Raw genomic sequence first — 13,206 nt, 5'->3', positions numbered from 1 at the left:
GTCTATCACTGTAAATCGTGTTACCTCTGCTGGAATGCCACACAATATTGTGGCCGGGTTTGCTGCTATGGGGTATTCTGCTTCCACTATGTTGTTCAAGGGCCTGAGGTCCTGGATGAAGCGCCAAGACCCCCCTTTAGCTTTGCGCACTGGGTATACAGCTGTGTTACATGGTGATTCCGATGGTAACAATATGCCATTATTTATAAGGGCCGTTATTGTTTCATATATGCCCCCATCTACCTCTTTTGATAGTGGGTACTGCTTCACTCTGGGGAGTATTGCACCTTTTTTCAATTTTATTCTCATTCCCCCTATACTTTTTATGCACCCCACGTCATAGGGACTAGTAGTCCATAATGATGTTGGTACATTTGCCATATCCTCCTCAAAGAACGGAACTGGGGTGGATGTGGGTGCTTCAAGTGACATTGCCATTTTCTGTGCCACTTGTTTGTATGTCACTCTTAGCCATATTTCTACACTCATCATAAATACCATTTCACCTTCTTCCTTTTCTTCTGAGAAGAGCTCCTCGTCTGACACCTGGGTGAGCCTACATCCCTCTGCTAGGGCTATCACTGCCCTCCATGCTCTTCCTTCTCTGTCTTGGGCATGTTCTGCGATGTAATCAGCAGTTGCTATAATGCTCTCTATGTTCACTGAAATCACCTTTCCTTCTTGTTCATTGGCTGGTGTTTCTGGTCTAAACAAATAGGCTTCTGGCCTCCTCCAGATCTTTCCTTCTATCCCTGGCATCCATGCAAATGCCATGTCTGTCCCGTACTGGAACAGTTCACCATCTACTGGCTCAGCCCTAATCACTGTCTGTCCACAGTATGCTTGCATAATTTGTCGTGCAGTGAGCATATTTATTCCTGGAGTGGAGCAAATTATGCCGTCCTCCGTAAAGGAGATCGTCATATTCAGCCTGCTCATTATGTCTCTCCCCAGTATGTTTACTGGTGAGGCCCTAGAATATAAAAGCGGGACTGACATGTCATAATCCCCTATTGATAAGGGAATGTTATCAGTAAAGGGAACCAACCCCCTAACCCCAGAGAATCCTTGGGTGTTCATGGCTTCACCTGACATCTTAAATATACCTTCCCTTATGCAAGACCGGGTCGCCCCAGTGTCAACAAGGAATGATAATTTTTTGTCACCTATTGTTACCTCTATGCGTGGTTCCTCCGCACTATTAGGTGTTACCGACAGGATGGGACACACCAAGGCCGTCTGTGGGCTGTCCTATTGTGGGTATAATGATTGACCACTTCATGTGTAAGGGTTGTGTCCCAGGACCGTCACCCTTCCCAGTTGTGTTTGCTGCAGTTGTGTATTGGTAGAGGTTATGTTATGGTCTTGAATTTGGGCAGGTTGCTGTACTTGCTGTACTTGGGGTTGTTGTATTATCGCTACCTGTTGTTGTGGCAGTGAATATGCCTGTGGCTGTTGTTGTGTTACTAGTTGTTGCTGCCCATTTCCCTGTTGCAATGCCTGCTGTTGCTGGATGCCCTGCCGCTCCTGTGTAGGCCCTTGTTGTCCCTGTTCTCCCCATGAGGGTGTGCCTGGTCTCACTCTACACGTGCGTGACATGTGCCCTACTAATCCACAAATCCAACACACCGGTGGTTCCCTGTTCTGCCATGGAAAGCTTCCTGAGTTGTCCTGGTATACTGGTTGCCCGGTGGGGTAGAAATTTCTAAATCCTCCCCCTTGCTGTTGTGTGTTATATCCGTATCCCCTCCCTCTCATCATTCCTCCCCTGTTGTAATTATAATATCCAGCTCCTGGCGTTGAGTATCCTCCTCCCATGTTAGTCGTGTATGGTTGGAGTGGCGGCAGCTGTTGTGTTACAATCTGTGATGATTGTATTTGGGAGGGATCTTGTGCAGCCACTACTTGTGTGGGGTTTTGGGTCATTGTTGCAGGTGTAGTTATTAGTGCACCTTCCATCGTGTATTTAGTAAGTTTTTTCTGTACCAATTTAGCCTCTTCCGCTTTTCTATCCTCTTCCTTTTGTTTCATCTTTTCTTGCCATGTCCTACAATGATGTACTATCGTCAGTTGTATTTCTGGCCATGCTTTTGCTTCCATCCCCACCACCTTCTTCAGTTGTTTCTGAACTGCTTCTGGGAGCCCTTGTATTAGTATATGATAGAATATTGCTGGTGTTTTGTCCCATTGTTCTCTAGTTTCCATACGCCACTCCTCTTGAATTTCCTGTATATAATCAACAGGATCTTCGTTCTCACGCATCTTGCGTGAGGTAATTGCTCCTATGTCTGATGTGTCTGGGTACTGTACCCTCAGCGCTTGCCATAATGCATGTCTGCAGTTTGCAAATGGTGCCCCATCGTGTGATGTGTTTATTATTGTGACTCCAGGGAAGCCTGCTCTCTTCCAGATGTCATCTGCTGCATCCCCCAATATTGATATTAGAAGGCCCTTTACATCCCCCACTGCCAGTTTCTGTCCTGCGGTGTGTTTTTCCATTTCATATATCCATTTTCCCGCACCTCCACTTAATGATGGGAGCCTGCACTTTGTATTTTCCTTGTCTGCATGCTTCCACGGGACGTATTGTGGTCTAACCCCTCCCCTCTCCAGAAGCGGCATTAAGTTGTGTCCTGTTTGACCCCCTGGGTTCCACAAAATCGAGTCTGTGCACCCCTCCTCTTCTTCCGTTTCTTCTACATCGTCAATTTGGTCCATATTTCCCCTGCTCGTAACTGTTTCTCCTCCATCTCTTCCCCTTCTCTTATCATTTCCTTTATTTGATATGGGCGTGTGTATTCGTTCTCCCTGCCTGCGTCCAGGGAGGTCTGTAAGCCTGCCTGCATAGGGTGTCAGTTTGTGGGGGAAGGGTGCGAGTTTAGGTGGGCATGTTGCACGTAATGAGCGTGAGGTAGTGGAGCATGTTGGACGGGGTGGTGAGGGTGTAGCTGCACGTGCCTGCCTTTCCTCCATTCCTTGCTCTTCCTCCTCACTTCCCTCCAGTCCTTCCTGTCTCCTGCAGATCCATGGTGATTCTCTATTTGTCCGGGAGATGTATAATTTATCTAAACTTTCCCTTTCACTGTTTCTTCCTTCCTTCTCCATTCCCTCTCCTTCCTCACTGCAAAAGCCATTCAGGAATGGCAACCCCCAATCTGTCTTTTTCCCCTTAATCGTTACTGTTTCTAAGTCTATTAGATCCGTTCCTCCCTTTTCTCCTTTACCAATTGCTCCCCTTTGTGCTGACGTTGTTGCTACTTCTGTGTCTCTGTATATATACCTCCTTACTTCACTCTCCCCTCTCCTATCTTCTCTTTCCCCTTCATTTTTCTCCGCTGTTTCTCTACCAATTCCCTCTCTTTTCTTTTTCAATTCCTCTATTACTTCACTATTCATCTTTTCCATTATCCTTTCTTCTTCTTTCTTCCTTTCCCATCTCGCTCTTTCCCGCTCTAATATACCCTCTATCATCCTCCCTTCTTCGTATTTCCTTGTCGTTTCTGATAGTAATCTCCTCTTCCATATTTCCATTTCCTTTTCTTTCTCTTCTTCCTCTCTTTTCTTGTCACGCAGTGCTGCTCTGGATATCCTTTCTGCTACTGCCTTCACCCTTTCTGCTTCTCTCTTTTGCTCCTCAGTTCATTCCCTCATTTTTTCCAACTCATTCTTGCTTTCTTTCCTTTCCCGTGCTCTCTCTCTTTCCTCTCTCTCGAGCTGCTTGATCAGTGCATTCTGCTCATCCCTTAATTCTGCTAATCGTTCCTCCAAAATCTCTTCCTTTTCTCTTAACAGCTCTCCCCCCTTTCTTTTCCCTTCTTCCCCTTTCATTTCACTCTTCCTGGTATTATCCTCGTCCATTTTCCTTACTGCCTCCTTCTCTTCTCCTGTTAATGAACCTCGTAATTTTAATAGTACCTGCGCAGCTACCCACTCATCATGCCCTATTTCTGCGACCTGCTCTTCGTCAGTCCTCCCCTCCCCTGCAGGCATCTTCGTACGAGCTGATCCCGTCGTACTAGTCTGCTCCCCTCCCGTGTGGCCACCTGTAGCTGTATATGGTGGCGGGCTGTATGCCGGGTTCGAGTACCCCTCGGCCGCCCTTAATTGTACTATTTCTCGTAGTTCTGTCAAAGGATATAACCCCCCTTCCTCCTTTTTCACCACCTTCGCTAGGGGCATATCGTTGCTATGTTCCTTTTTTATTTCCTTTTTGTTTAGGTTGTTACTCTTTTCTCCTCCCTCTCGTCCGTTCCCCGTGTTCTGTGTGCCTTCACTCTCTTTTTCCCCATTCTCTCCTTCCTCCTTAATCTTCTCCTCTTCCGTTGCTTCCCCCATAATGAACATTCCGTTTGGTCCTGTTCGGGACCCTTGAAACATCCTCCACAAGTTAAACACCTCCACGTGGTGTATCAGCTTCTTCCCCTTGTATGTGTTATGCAGATGAGTTAACAGTGAATGTTGGGTATATGGATCGAAACTGCCATTGGGCGGCCATGGCGTCGTCATTTTGTTGTCCGTCCCCTGTGTCCATTCTATGCTATATTTGATCAGTTTCTCCCTATGGGGTGACAGTGTTTTACATATGTGCTGTAGCGGGGTAGTGAGGGTGTTCCCCCACCCTCCCGATCCTGTCCTGTATGACATAGTATCACTTCACTTGTTATCCTACCCCTAGTTGGCAGTGATTATCTTGCTAACAGTGTACACTATACAATATTAGATCTTTTACCTGGCCCCGTAATTTTGGGGACTTGCGATTGTCCGCTAAGGAAAAATAGAAAAATATAGCATTTGCATTTGTATACTCTTTTCTTTCTTTTCTTCCTTTACCAAACACCTTTACGGCCCCCTGCGGCCGAGGTGCACGTAGCCCCCTGTGGCTGCGTGCCCCGTGTGATGTTCTTATACAGCTGTTCTACTTTCCTTTACCCCTCCTCCTCTTTCTTCACTTGCCGTGGCCGGCGTTCTCCGTGCGCATCCACGTCCCCCTTTTCACCCTTCCCCGATCAACTCGTTACCGTTTATCTCCGTCTCCACTCCCTTACCATAATTCTCTTCCCCACCACTCTCCGAAAGAAAAAATGCCTTGTGTTCGAGATATCCTATGAAAGCCCTACTGGTGACGTCACCGATCACTTCAAAACTACTGGTAAGTTCTTTACATGTTTTTAAAAGTACGAAATACGCTTGCAATCTACCCCCGTTAACCCCACAGCTGTCTTCCTGTCACGCCTGGAACAAGGTTATCAACAATATAATCGGACTGCGCACGCTGCGTCGCCTCGCGTGTGATACGCCCCTCGACAGGAGGACTTAACCAGCCAATTATCTTCCGTATTAGGCAACCAGCTAGCTACCGCTTACAGGGAAACGTCATCTATCTATCGAGTTTCCTGCTCGATCAATAGGGATCCTCATCTACTCATTGATCAATAATCACCAAATCGTAGGAAGCCGCACACACACACACCCTTACACGTGGTCGCGACCTGGGCCAATCAGTGTATACGAGCGGCCGCACGTGATGTTTTCGTGCTCCGCCCCCTCCTCTTCCATAATGTAGCGGACTGCTCTCGCACTTGTCCAGCTACCATTCACTTCACCCTCAACACTAATTTTATCAACCTTCGCCGCGCACCTGTGTAACACCTCCCGCCTCCCGTATTCAATTCCTCCCCCCTCCCTCACAATTTCACATTGCTTGTTGTGCGTGGCATACTCACCAAGTTCTCTTGATGCGGGGCCGCTCGACTGCGTGCACCCCTCCAAGCGGCTCGCCACCTCCCCTCGTCTGGACCATGTCTGGACACTCGCCAACCGCGGGCGGGATACTTCTCAACCGGCTCCCGAAGGCCAATATCCGGATTGCGCTGTCCGGTCTTCTCGCAGTTCCGCGATGGTCCTGTAGTCCTCAAAAGGGGGCAGCGGCAGAGGGGGCCGCGCCGCCGGGCCTCCTCGCAACGGGAGTACTCGGAAAAATAAAATAAAAGCAGACCTTAAACAGATCTCAGCAGTGCCTCCAAATTGTCGGGGGGAAATTCTCCCGGGGTCGGCTGGGCCGTCCGCAGACCTCCGGGCAGGGAGGCCCCAACTCCTCCCGTGTATCCCAAAAAATGAGTATGAGGCACATGCAAGAAGCTGTTTATTAAACAAAACGGCAGGGATGGGTCAAGGATCGTACGCGTCCGTCCTGACACTCTCTCTTCAATCGAGGGGCTCGCAGGCCCTTTTTACCTTAGTATGACGCGCTACTTGCGTCACCTGGGAAAGTTAGCAAAAAACCTATCGCCACTCTGGATTGGTTCCTCGAGTGGTAGGGTTAGTATAGCATACGTATAGAGAGCGTTGTTAGTGGTTGAGGGTAGTCAGGTGGTATACTTGGGTTGTCCCTTCAATTTGATACATGAAAATTGTTACATGAAGACCCCTGAGAATTGGCTAATGTTAATGGCGTCAGTGATAAGAGCCCCATGTTCTGATTGGTCCATTCGCGAGCCCCCCAGTCTGGGACCATCGCTGTTCCCAGCTCGCGGTGCACCTGTCATTTGCAACAATGTATCACTATGGGTATGTGCAGACAATGTGAGGATTTGTTCATATGCTGGAAGGCAGACTACTCCCACCGCCGCAGATGTCCATTGAGTCGCTTAATTGTATCTGCTTGTGTCTTGAAACGTGGGATCCAGGCGCCTCCCTCCTCCTGGGCCTGGCACCCTGTCAGGTTCGGCTTGGTCACGTGAGGTGAGACCGTGGTTGAGGCAGAATTCTGCACATTTAATATTGCATTTTCCACTGTGTGCCTGGCTTAATTTGCAGGTGTGACCTTGGCGTCGGCTTGTGGCATGCGAGTTTGCAACATTGTGCCCTTGACTGTCTGCTCTCGCCGGGCTCATTCTGCAGGGTCAGCAACTGTACTCTTGCTCATTCAATGTTCATGGAAGCTCTTGCTTGCGGCCTACTTGGGCCTGGTGCATAGGTAGAGACGTTTGATGCACAGCGCTTTAGGTTATGGTATGATATTGCTTTATCCCCAGTATCATGTCTTCGTTATACTTCTTATTGCAATGCATGGGTTTAGAAGAAGCGTGAGCAAGCATTTTAGATGAGTTCATTGTGCGTCTTGCGTTTCTGCATTTTGAAAAACCTATGTGAAAAATAATAAAGATGCGCGTCAGTGGGTGTGTCCGTCACCTACGTCATAGCACTGAATATGTTCTTCGTGTGGATTGGTGTGGGAGTGTCCAGTGTGCATGTTTGCACGGGTGTGCTGACCGTTGGCTAGGTCGTCATGCCATCTCTAACGATGTGTTCATTTCCTGTTGAATGGTTCAGTCGAGTTCATCCATGCCGCAGGTGTCGGCATGGGCAGGGCAGGCTGGTGGGCAGGCTGGTGGGCACATCCGTATGTTCCTGTACCAGGGCATCTGGTCATCTGGTAGGTGCGCAAACTCCTCTCGTGGCGGGTGTCTGGGCCGCGATCCTCTAGGCCATGGGTGTGAGGGGATTGGTGGGAGCCTTTTGTTCCATTCTCCCACTTCAACACCATCCACAATCAAGAAATGCCTGGTGGAATTCTAAACTGCAAAAAGACCTCACTACCATTGAATCCCTCCTCTGAGCATTGGATAACCTTCTCTCCAAACACAAATCCAGCTTCTCCTCTTTCACCACCATCAGAGCATTCAAAAGAAGCCAGGCTCTGCTCCATTTCCCTATCAGAACCTAGAATCCCTCAATTGCTCACTAGGTGCAATGACATCAATGTGTTCTCCACAGACAAAATAGACACGATCAGGTGTCACTGCAATAGCACAAACCACTGTACAGATATTCCAGGAAATCCTTCCCAATAGACGTCCAGACAGATACAACCCCAAAGAAACTACTGGCATTGCCCCAACTCCTTGATAATAACCATCAAAAGAGAGGGGCTTAACTACAGGGGTGTAACTCTCATCTGGGTTTAGCTGTGAGTTTCTTTTGATTTCTGCATTTCGTTGGCAGCAACTGACTATTTTGGATAAGCAGTGTTTCTTTCACATTGATGTTTACTATGGGTCAAGATGCCTAGACGAATCTGGTGCAGTACATTGTGGAAAGGTATAATTTTAGCATGATCTGCCTGGTGTTCATGGAGTTTACAGTGGTCATACTCACCTTTATTGGGTTGCCTAGGAGGCCATCATCTATTGCAGCACAGGAGCTTAGTAGAGTGCTTTGGTTCAAACCTCAATCTCCCACATTTACTTTGTATTATTACCTTCACACTCCCTTGGCCACCAATGCTTGCGCCTACAACTTCACTAGGCCACATATCCTTAATACATCTTTTTCCTCCTCTAATTGCTCTATATTGTCCTCGACCGACTTCTCTTCTTTCCTGACAAATGTCTTCCATCCCATGGCCGACCTTTCTTCTACCCTCAAGCCTCCTCTTATCTCCCTTTTCTCACCGCCTCCCGCTGTTGGCCTAGCTACCCATGCCATTGGATCACCACACCCCATCCCTCAGACCACTTTGTCCCTCCTCTTGCATACTCTTTCCCCTCAGCCCTCTCTTATCTACCTTGGATTATTTTTCACATTTTCCACATACTGTGTCCTGCTCTTTAGAGGATGATCAGCTGCTTCCTTCTGAAAGGCTGTTTTTGTTGTTCCCTTGTTGAAGCTGCCAGACACTCATTCAGCCTTTTCCTAGACATGTAGACAATCCAGGTGAATAGAGTGAGCTAAAAGGTATGTGTGCATTATCCATATTCCTATGTTCCTCCATATTCTCCTTAGTGGCATTGGCACATTTGGCCATAGTGCAGTGTTACGCAACATGCATCATAAGGCTGTGATGTAGCACACTGTGTTGAATGTGTATCGATGTAAACTCCAGCATTGTGCAGGCAGAACATCCAGTTCTGCCAGATGACAAAGGCCCATTCCCAAACAAGGGTGATGACAGGGTGCCACAAAGAGGCCATCAGCCATGGATGCTTTGGGTCTCTGGAGTCTCCTGTTAAATGCAGGCACAGCATGTGTTACAATATTTAGTTGTGTTATAATTGTTTTTCCCTAAACGGCTACTCCTGATTTAACACTGCCTGGTATGTCGCCCCACCCACAACCCTGGGGCAAGAAAAAGGCTATATTAAGAATCAATGTTTCATTTTATTAAAATAAAGATTCTCTTCAAAGGTGGTCCCTTAATTCTTTTCTAGGGAAGTGACCACAGTATATTATTAATATAAACATAGGCAGCTTATCTACAAAACAAATTCAACCTGCCCATGAAATTCTCACTAAGGTACAATGCACACATTCATTCCGTGAATCCATTAATTATACTTTTGAATGCATATCTAATTCTAATAAGACAATATCACTTCTAAACAATACAGTCTAACATCAGTGTGGTTAAATACTTTGCACAGCATATTCATAAAACTATGATTCTTTTATTAATGACAGATTTTAAGACACACTTTACTTTCTCCAATATCAGTAGCAGGTATTGGCACCAGAGAAAGGTTGCATAAACAATAACATTACCAATCTTCATTAGTAATGAATTCTCTACCCCCAGGTAGATATGGTGATGTAGTTTCATATCATCTACATGTGAAGGAAATACAAGGAACAAGTTAGTTGAGTCACAATCTACAGGCTTGTGTTTTGGGAAACTATGCTACCAATTTAGAAGGCACAGAATATTGATTTATCTACACTATCCACTCAAGATGATGATTTTCTAAAAGGATAACTGCCATCCCCCAATTCCCTTGGATGACTTGGGTGTGTCCAATTTGGGGTCCTCTCACTTCAATGAAATTCCACTGCTGAAATGTTACTGTCTATTTGAAATAGCGTAATTCTCTTTCGAAATGGAAGTGGTTCAGCTAAGCTCCCTTTCATCTCCACATCTTTTTTAAATTGACTAGGCTTTCAACTGTGTTTATTTATGAATTCTCAGTTAGGCTATGCAGCTGGCACAGCGGTACATCGCTCAGTTATTGGCTATACCTGTGAAAAGGTTTGGGGTTCTATTTGCTTGGCTATGATTTACAAAATGCAGCATTCCATTTCTGCAGAAATGCTATCTGTTCTATGCTGCACACACAACACTGAAAAATGCTATTTGTTCTCATTGAAATTAAATCTCACTTGGCTTTATATAAAGCGAGATGGCAAGGTGCATTTCCCACTAAATTACTAAGGCGTATATTTTAGAGTCAGCCTCCTCTAGTGGCATCCCCAAGTCAACCATACTCCACAGACTTAGCAGAGAAAATATTCTAGAGGACTTATATGTAATTGAATTCTAGAATTTGTATACATTGGACAATTCTTTTAAGTCATAGAGTCAGCTTGGACCCTCAGAGATTCTAGGCACCTCTCTCCCATCAGCACTTTTGGTCTATTTCAACCGCTTCTAGGAAATCACGTCTGCCTCAAGTAAAATCTGATTCATGCTTCCTCCTGGAAAAGGATATTACCTAAGCTCAGTGTTTATCCATTTGGATACCTCATGTGTTCCTGTTTATGTAAAGTCTAATTTTCCCAAGTATGTTATAGGTGACATCACACTTTTCATTTGGGCAAGTATTGCCATTGAATTGCATAACAGGTTCATACTCCCAGAGAATACACACCGTAACTGCATCGCTCAGAAATATGTTTGTACATGTGACAAGGTGGGGCTCGACACTTTGGACTTTGAGTACAATTTTCTTCCATATCTCTCAGTAGCAATACTAAACATTGATGAAATATAGATTTCTCGATTCACCTCTTGCGCGTGAATTCAGGGATATTTTATGAATATTGAATAAATATGCTGGGCCTGTTTCACAGAAGCGTTTTATAATGGCGCAGGCTCATAGGAAAACCTTCTGTGAATCAGCCCCATTGTGTCTAGTCTCCTAGCGTTCAAAGAAATCTCACAATATAAGAACGTTTGCTTTTGGCTCTAAGTTATGTTGTTATGGAGTATTGTTGAACATTGTGTTGAAATTCATCAAATATTTCTAATCTAATTGTAAATAGTCCTTTATTCCTATTGAATTGTGCACATGGAATCCGCATGTGAGCATAATGAATCATGTAAATCACGTGCAGAGGCCCTTTGTTTGTTCTTCCATTAATACTGCAGATGGTTAGTTATATGGGGAAAGCTAAAGTCAAAGGTTGACATTTTAAGTGCGTTCTGGTCTATGCTGCCTTGAATATGACATCTCAGGCATCTACCCCATGTGACCAGCTCAGATTATATCAATTTGGAAGCCCATATTTGAAGAACTATTGAAATAATTTCAAACATATTTTGAAGAACATTACTCTTGAGGTGAGACCATGTGGGTTGGGGCAACCAATTGAGCAGGGGCCTTTGGAATGCTGGGACCAAAGTACTTCTTTGATGAAAGATAAAAATACTTTTTTTCTTCAGCAGGCCAAACTAATGCCCATGGGGCCCTAGGTCTTCTACCGTCAAGAATGAATTTTCACATAAATTGAACAGGAATTCAGATTATCAGATTTACTGGTGAACCAATAACAAAAGCATTGGTCACGCTAAAATATGAACTGTTATCTGGCATTACAGATTTAAACAGTAATATACTCTCTATATAACTTCTAACAGTCTAACATATAATTATGGATCTTTGATACATTTTACATACATTTCTATTTGTGGTTGCATCATTTTTTATAATTGACATTACTTCACATGCTCGGAATGAGAGGGACTGCAGAATTAATACAAGTCCTTCTACAATGTGATACTTCATTTGAACATACATGGCAACACTTTCCAGGTGAAAGTAGAATGTCTTATTAGGAAAAGGGGTGTTCAGCATGTCTTGCGGTTTATTTAAAGTTTACCAGAACCCAGACATTGGGCTTTCCTGCATTTTGGCCTCCTGCAATTCAAATATTGAGTACATTTTTGTGGGGAAATTGGTGTCATGTGTCTGGTGTTGTCCATTACATGAGAAGGTATCTGTGTGCAGTTCACAACTGCACAGTGTTTTCGTTGCAGTTAAACGTAGCACAACAGACGCCTGCAGCAAGGTACTAATATGGCACCTGATGCTTTAGTCGACTATCTGTGGACTCAATTTCCCCAATGTTGGATTTACAATGTGAACAATGTGCTTTTATATTATACATGTGACCTCTTTGCTCCCCAATGAACAACAGCCACTTAATGCGTTAGTGCAGGTTAACCGCCCATTAAGTATGTTTCTTATTTTTGAACATGGTGAAATAATTTGATAATGTACATTAAGACTATTTGTTGTACATGGTCTAAACAATCTATGCATTGTTCAAGGGTATTGAACATGAGCTCTTGCCAGTTTGATCACATGCATGTGGACATAACCCACCTTGGTGTATGTTTGTTAATATGTAGTGTGCTGCTTTGTGTATGCTTGATAATATGTAGTGTGTTGCTTACATACTTAGCAGCTAGGACTTGCATGGAACTTGGTTATCAAAGATATGCATCAGTCAGCTCGTTTCTAATACCATGAAGTAATGGGTGGAGCCAGGGACAGACATGCATGAAGCCGAGTCATTTGACACACGTTATCTGGATGTTAATGGTGTGCTGCATCCGGTTCGACCTGCCCAATGGCTTTAAATACGATAGGCCCTCATTGTCAAAGGACAACGGCTATCCCTCAATTCCCTTGGATGATTTGGGTGTGTTTAGTTTTGGGTCCTATGTTGTAGTCTGGTGCAACAATGATATTGGAAAGCCTGCAAATGCCTACAACTTGCTGTTTACAATGCTGTTGGTTTGCTGGGCACACTTGTATGAGGTTACCCACTCTTAACAGCATGGGGTGAAAGACTTGGCTCGTGATCGTTTAGAAAATTTGCTTGGGTGATGCCAGGGGCCAGAATGTCAGAACTCTGACAGGATTCTGTGGAATGAAAATGCAACACCGCTGGCACCTTGTGCATGGCAAGGACAGCAGTGATAGTATTGGGCTTCATGTCCTCATGGATATCCCCCACAATATCTTGGTTAGTTGTCATGTCAAGCCTACAGAGAGTGAGCACCTGATAATCATGCTGTGGTGTGGAAGGCGTTTGAGGTTATTTCTACACTCCCTTTACGATGTCCAGATAGATTTTAGCACCTGATATTAGGGTGTGTGCATTTTTGGGGAGCTTTCAGAAAGTTCCTACACTTTCCTAGTTGTCAGA

This window comes from Ambystoma mexicanum, chromosome 7q (genome assembly GCF_040938575.1).
Source record: "Ambystoma mexicanum isolate Mex_15411 chromosome 7q, UKY_AmexF1_1, whole genome shotgun sequence".
NCBI lineage: Eukaryota > Metazoa > Chordata > Amphibia > Caudata > Ambystomatidae > Ambystoma > Ambystoma mexicanum.
Note: the sequence above shows the minus strand (reverse complement) of the source record.